Source organism: Haliaeetus leucocephalus, unplaced genomic scaffold, assembly GCF_000737465.1.
Source record: "Haliaeetus leucocephalus isolate CR32 unplaced genomic scaffold, Haliaeetus_leucocephalus-4.0 Scaffold182, whole genome shotgun sequence".
Classification (NCBI taxonomy): Eukaryota; Metazoa; Chordata; class Aves; order Accipitriformes; family Accipitridae; genus Haliaeetus; species Haliaeetus leucocephalus.
The window spans coordinates 679514-685888 of NW_010972618.1; positions in this window are offsets into that span (position 1 = coordinate 679514).

Sequence of the window (6375 nt, forward strand, 5' to 3'; positions counted from 1 at the left end):
AAACAGCCTTTCTGCCTTTATCTGCTCATCAGTGCTGTTACAACTATAACCATTCAATGTATGTACCCCACTCCCTAAAAGCCTCCTCTGTTGTGGGGGAAATGGGAAATCTTGATTTAGCTTTCAGTAGGGTCTGCTTTATTTGCGTGGAGGATTGCAGCCTTTCCGGATGGGAAACATCTGATCAGGTGTAACAGCGTAAGTCTTTCAGCAATATTGTATGACCAGAGTTGAGTTGATTTGGTTTTAATTAACATCATGTGCAGATCTCTTCTTACCTATCTGCTCACCACATTGTTACTGTATTCTCTGAAACTAGAAAACTGATGGTGCTAAAGTCCTTATTCGTTGTCATTAAGTGTAGTGTTTTTTCATTAGAAAAATGAATGTACAACAACTGGATGCAGTTCAGATTTTTTCACCTTTTTAGGTGATGATAAAAAATATATTTGGACTTGTTTAACAGCTAAAACAATAGCTTGTATGAAAACAAATAGCTTGTAATAGTTTTGAAGTGCCTTCATGTGTAAAGATGTATTTTATAATAAACAATTAAAAAGTGTTTTAACCTGTGTTGCTATATTTCCTGTGGTCTTTCTATGGTAATTCATTAAACAATGCCTTCTGTCTGCATTTTCTGTAATGTCAAAGACCTTAATCATTTTTATGCTCCCTCAGATTTCTTTGGGATTTTTTTTCATTTTTCATGGGATCCGTCTCATGTTTCCTCCTGAGGTTTCTGTACTGTTTGCGCTTCAGTCAGATGTGATTTCTGGGAGAAGGTAAGTAATATGTGACATGAAGTAATGGAAAAACACTGAAAAGGAGAAAATCCTGCAGTGATAGTGACATGCCTACAGAGGGAGGTGTGACTCCAGCATAGGTGAGCTGTTGGACTCCCTGTGGGCTCCTAGTTCTTCACCTCCTTGTGCAGATTCAGTTGTAATGATTACTTTGACACCAGAGCTTTTGTTTTAGGAGACGAACTGTAGTTACCAATCCAAAGGGCTGTTGAGGGGCATAGCTGTGGAAATGTGGCTGGCTTTTCTCTTTATAAACTTCCTTTTGCAGATAAGACTGCTAGTGAGGGGAAAACATCGCAGGCACTGTGAAGTGAGAAATGAGGCTATTGTATCCAGGTCTTGCAAACTGCATCCTGTCTGTTGGACAGTGGTTTTCCCCAGCTGGACAGATTTTCACTAGTTCTCCAACTGAAAATAATGCCTACTTAATGCTGCTTGAAGTGGATTCAGAGCTTCTGTGTTTACTATAGGTCAGTTTTCCAGAGAGTCAAAAGTTAAGAGGTTATTAACATCACTGGGGAGAATACCATAAATCTGCTAGCACTTTACATATAAGCAGTGTGTTAATATTAGGTTGCCACATCCCAAGTGTTGTACTAAGATGTGGCCTCAAGAAAATTTGTGGTTAGAATGCAATTAAGCAGCATAGGGAGTTGAAACTGATTTTATATTTAGTTTCCTGTTAGGAAATACTCCTCTTACATTCCCATCCTGTGACTCATGGAGGGGTTTTTTGTTACTTGATACCCTGGGGAGCAGTAAGAACTGAAATGGGGCACAAAAGGTGGTGCTGTGAAGGAACTGCAAGAGAATGAGAAGTGCTGGGATCTCAGAAGAAAGAAGCTGAACTGTCTAAATCTGCCTCAAGGCCAGATAAACAGAGTTTACTGTAATCTCCAAAGTTTACAATAAACGCATAACTCATCATCCATGTAGCAGTTCTTGAAAAACAGGTGTCAGATGAATATGATACCAAACTCAGAAAACTTTTCAACTTCCTTGAATGACCAGAAGTGTATTAGATGGCAGGTGAGTCAGAGGAGGATTACTCTTGCGGTTCCCAATCTGCCTGCAGCTAGGGCTCATGGCTGCCTTACTCTGTCTGAGCTAGAAAGCTGGGCAGAGATGATAGGCATGGGGCTCACACAGTGCCTCGTGTTGAAGGATAATACACCTGAGTAGTGGGCAACCTTTGGTTTAAGGGAGCCCAGTTTACCCTGCACGTGCAATCCACAGCAGTGCTCCCCAGATCAGGTGCTGCCTCTCAGCTGAGGCACAGTGAACTTAAGCTGCAGTAGCTTTACTGCATCCTCTCTGCCTTCTCTTACATGTCATCCATCATGGTTCCTAGTAACAGAAGAACAGCTTTGCAAGAGTTTAGTCACAAGAATTTCAGCTAGTTAAAGTGTAAATACGGGGCTCAAGCAGATGAGGTTGTGGAAGGAACTGGCGCCAAGTCGCGGATAACTTTGCTGTGAAATTTTCAGTTCCTCAGCAGCACTACCTTCCAGCAGCGAGTTTGTAGCACTGTTTCACGGAGTCCAGAAAAATGAGGAATGTGCTACTAGAAACATGTAAAATGAAAAAAATAAAATGAGACCCTGCACAGGAATAGTCCTTCTTCATCCTGACTTTTAACATGTGCCTTGCTTTTTTGTTTGTCATCATAGGGGGTCCCACTGGCTTCATTTTGGGTTTCTGCACCAAGCTGCATGGCTAGAGCTAAACCAGGATTCCCTGTGCATGCAGTAGTGGGAGGGGCTGGGAGGGTGTTCAGGCTGCCTATATTGCATGCAAACAAGTGCAAAGCTAAATAAACACTTTTTCTTCCCTTCTCCTTTTTCACGTGCTTTGTTTGGTTCCTAGGGACTTTGTGCTGCTCAGAACAACGCCCTGCCTAGTGTATTTTCTTTTCTTTTTCTTCCTACTAGTGAGGGTGAAACTGGTAACTCTATCATGTTGCTACGCTACGTGTCCATGTGGTGTTGCAATATCAGCAGCTTTTGCATTGATCCAAGAAGGATGTACTGCCTTTTCATGGTATTTTTCCCTTGCTATTTTTAGGCCATGAATGCAATGAGATCCCTCTTGAATTGTTGTTGTTTTGTTTCTTGGGGTTTTTTTATGAGCTCTCCAGATATATTTGGCCTGTGGATAGGGTGCATGTCCTTCAACTCCTTCCCCTCCCCTAAAAGCTCTTTAGGTACGATCTGGGTATTGAGCTGTACAGGGTAGTTTTTGACACTGGTAGATGTATGAAATGCACAGGTGATGAATTATTCCTTAAAAGAACAAGCACCAGTGACTTTTGGGTGTCACTTGTGTGGGAGAGGGGAAATGGAGAAGGTGTGAGGCTATTTTATATGATTGTGTTCCTTAACAGATCTGGCCTATTCTTGTCTCCTAAGGTTCCATCCAAGAAGAGGAGCATTTCCTCTAAATGGGTGAGACTAGCTCTTAGCCAGACAGTTTCATTTCGCATGGTGAGGGCACAGTACTGATGGAAATCTCTGAAAGACCCAGGGGGGGTGGAGAGAGACTCTCAGCCAAATGAAAAACAGGCAGTGAGCAGTAAGTGCACTTTCCTAACGACAGCTGAGAAGTGAGAAAGCAGAATATTTGCTTACTAGCAAATTACTGTAGCACGACAGTAGACCACGTAAGCTCTGCTCCATATGGAGACCTCAAGAAAAATCTAGAAAGGGCTTTTTGTTCTTAAGATGATTTTTTTTTTCTTTTCTACATCTCTGAACTGTGGAGGGGAAGTTGTGATGAGAACACAGCAATTCCCAGAAATGTGGTGGGTTGACCTTGGCTGGCTGCCAGATGCCCACCCAGCTGCGCTTTCACTCCCCGTCCTCAGCAGGACAGGGGGAGAAAAATACAGTGAAAAAGCTCATGGGTTGAGATAAGGACAGGGAGATCGCTCACTAATTACTGTAATGGGCAAAAGACTGGAATTAGAGAAAATTAATTTAATTTATTGTCAATTAAAAATAGAGTAGGATAATGAGACACAAACCAAAACTAAAAACACCTTCCCTCCCCTTCTTCCCAGGTGCAACTTCACGCTTGACTTTTCTACCTCCTCTCTCCGCAAGCCGCACAGGGGGACAGGGGATGGGGGTTGAGGTCAGTTTGTAATGCTTCATCCCTGCTGCTCCTTCCTCCTCACGCTCTGCCCCTGCTCCAGCGTGGGGTCCCCACCATAGGTTGAAGTTCCTGCCAGGAGCCTGCTCCTGTGCAGGCTCTCCATGGGCTGCAGCTTCCTTAAGGGCATCTCTACCTGCTCCGGTGTAGGGTCCTCCATGGGCTGCAGACGGACAGCCTGTTTCACCACAGTCTTCTGCACAGGCTGCAGGGGAATCTCTGCTCAGGTGGCTGGAGCACCTCCTCCTCCTTCTTCTCTGACCTTGACGCCTGAAGGGCTGTTTCACATGTTTTCTCACTCCTCTCTGGCCCAGCTGCAGCCACATGGCAGTGTGTTTGTCTTGGAGCCTGCTGGAACTGGCTCTGCCCAACACGGGGGCAGCTTCTGGTCTCTTCTCACAGAGGCCACCCCTGCAGCCCCCCTGCTACCAAAACCTTGCCACGTAAACCCAACACATGTGTGCATACTGCCGAGAGATAATGCATAACCTTCCCCCCAGGGGGCCCGTGCAGCATCACCAGTAAGCACAGCTTGTGCTGGGAGTCGCAGAACTGCTGAAGCATAGAGGCAGCTCAGAGGTGTATGGGGGTTTGGATCTCCTGAGACGTCCCTGTTGGTGCTGGTGATGGCAGCGGAGCAGCAGACTGTCTGCAAGGAGGTAGTGCCCAGCACAACCGCAGTCCATGTGGTCTCTGGGAGCAGTAAGCAGGTGAGTGGGGTCCCCCCAAAAGCTGTGCTGGTGCAAATATCCAGTCCATCGGGGCACTGAGGTGTGAGCTTCACGTATGGCAGGTGCATCTCTGAGCAGGATGGATCAAGGCAGTGGGGATTTTGCCAGCTGCACTCTGTGGGGTCCATGTTTGGGACCTGAAGTCTCAGGCCCCTTCTGGGGCCTTTGTGGTACGCAGAGGCCTTTTGCAGCAGAGCTGTTTTTGTGGATGTTGGGACATTGCTTGTGGGCACAATACCTGGAAACCAGCACGCGTGTCTCTATCTGTGATGGCCGTGGTGTCTGGTCGTCAAGGCTGTGAGCAACTGAGTCTGGTAGCTGGGGTGCGTCTGATTTCATTGCCTGTGATGTCTTGGGAATGAGATCTTGAAAAAGTTGTGTTTGGGTGTGTCCTGTTTGCAGCTAGGATAGAGATAATTTTCTCCCTAGTACCTGGTACAGTGTGTTTTGGATTTAGTGTGAGGATAATGTTGATAACACAGTGATGTTTCCGTTATTGCTAAGTAGTGCTTACCCTAAGTCAAGGATTTTTCAGGTTCCCATGCTCTGCTGGTGAGGAGGTGCACGAGAAGCTGGGAGGGACCACAGCCAGGACAGCTGACCCCAACTAGCCAAAGGGATATTCCATACCATAGAACATCATGCCCAGTATATAAACTGGGGGCGGTTGGCCGGGAGGGGCAGATCGCTGCTTGAGGAGGGGCTGGGCATTGGTCAGCAGCTGGTGAGCAATTGCATTGTGCATCAGTTGTCTTTCTTGGGTTTTATTTCTCTCTCTTTTTGTTATCTTCCTTTTCATTACTATTATTACATTTTATTCCAATTATTAAACTGTTCTTCCCTCAACCCAGGAGCTTTACTTTTTTTTCCCAATTTTCTCCCCCATCCCACTAGGAGGGGGGAGGACTGAGCAAGTGGCTGCCTGGTGCTTCATTGCCGGCTGGGGTTAAACCATGACAGAGTGTCTTCAGCAGCATTCTTTGAGGGCAATAGCGTTGTGGCATCATGTCTTTTGGGAGCACCTTTGTGGAGGCTGAGGTTTGTGACTGAGCTGGGATTTGGGATGATGAATGGGCCTTGCTGGTGCTGGTTTCCAGGTATTTACGCCTGAATCCCTGACAGTAACCTGCCGTCGTGGAGAGCATCGCTCATCTCACTCCAGCGCTCTGCCTGTTCCACAGCTCCATTGGCATGATCTACGCTTTTGTGTGAAAAGTGGCTTCTTGCAGAAAGTGGCCTCCTAAGTGGGAGGAGTGGCCTCTGCAGCAACGGCTCACTGTGAGCTGCTGATAACCTCTGGGTGCTCCAGTGCCCCGGGGTGCCAGGAAGCGGGTACAGTGAAGGGTCAGCGCAGCGTGACAAGGAGGCTGCCGGCGTATCCGGCGCCAGCACCGCCAGTGCTGGCGGCCTCGGGCAGCGTGTTCCGGGGTTGCCAGGCAGGCCTGGCAGGCTGCCCCAGGGTGCTGGCAGGAGGGTGCAGGTCTCCCGGGGAATTTTGCCTGCAGCTTGCTTTCCAAATTCCTCCGAGGCAGCACCGCCGCCTCTGCCCCGGGTCACAACCCGGCCAACACCCCCACCGGCGGGCCCAGCCAGCACCGCGCCCTGAGGCCCACGTCCGCCCCCGCCGCGCGACGGGTGAGGCAGGCGCTGAGGGCTGGCGGAGGCCGGCCGGCTCCTCGCCGGGCGGTGCG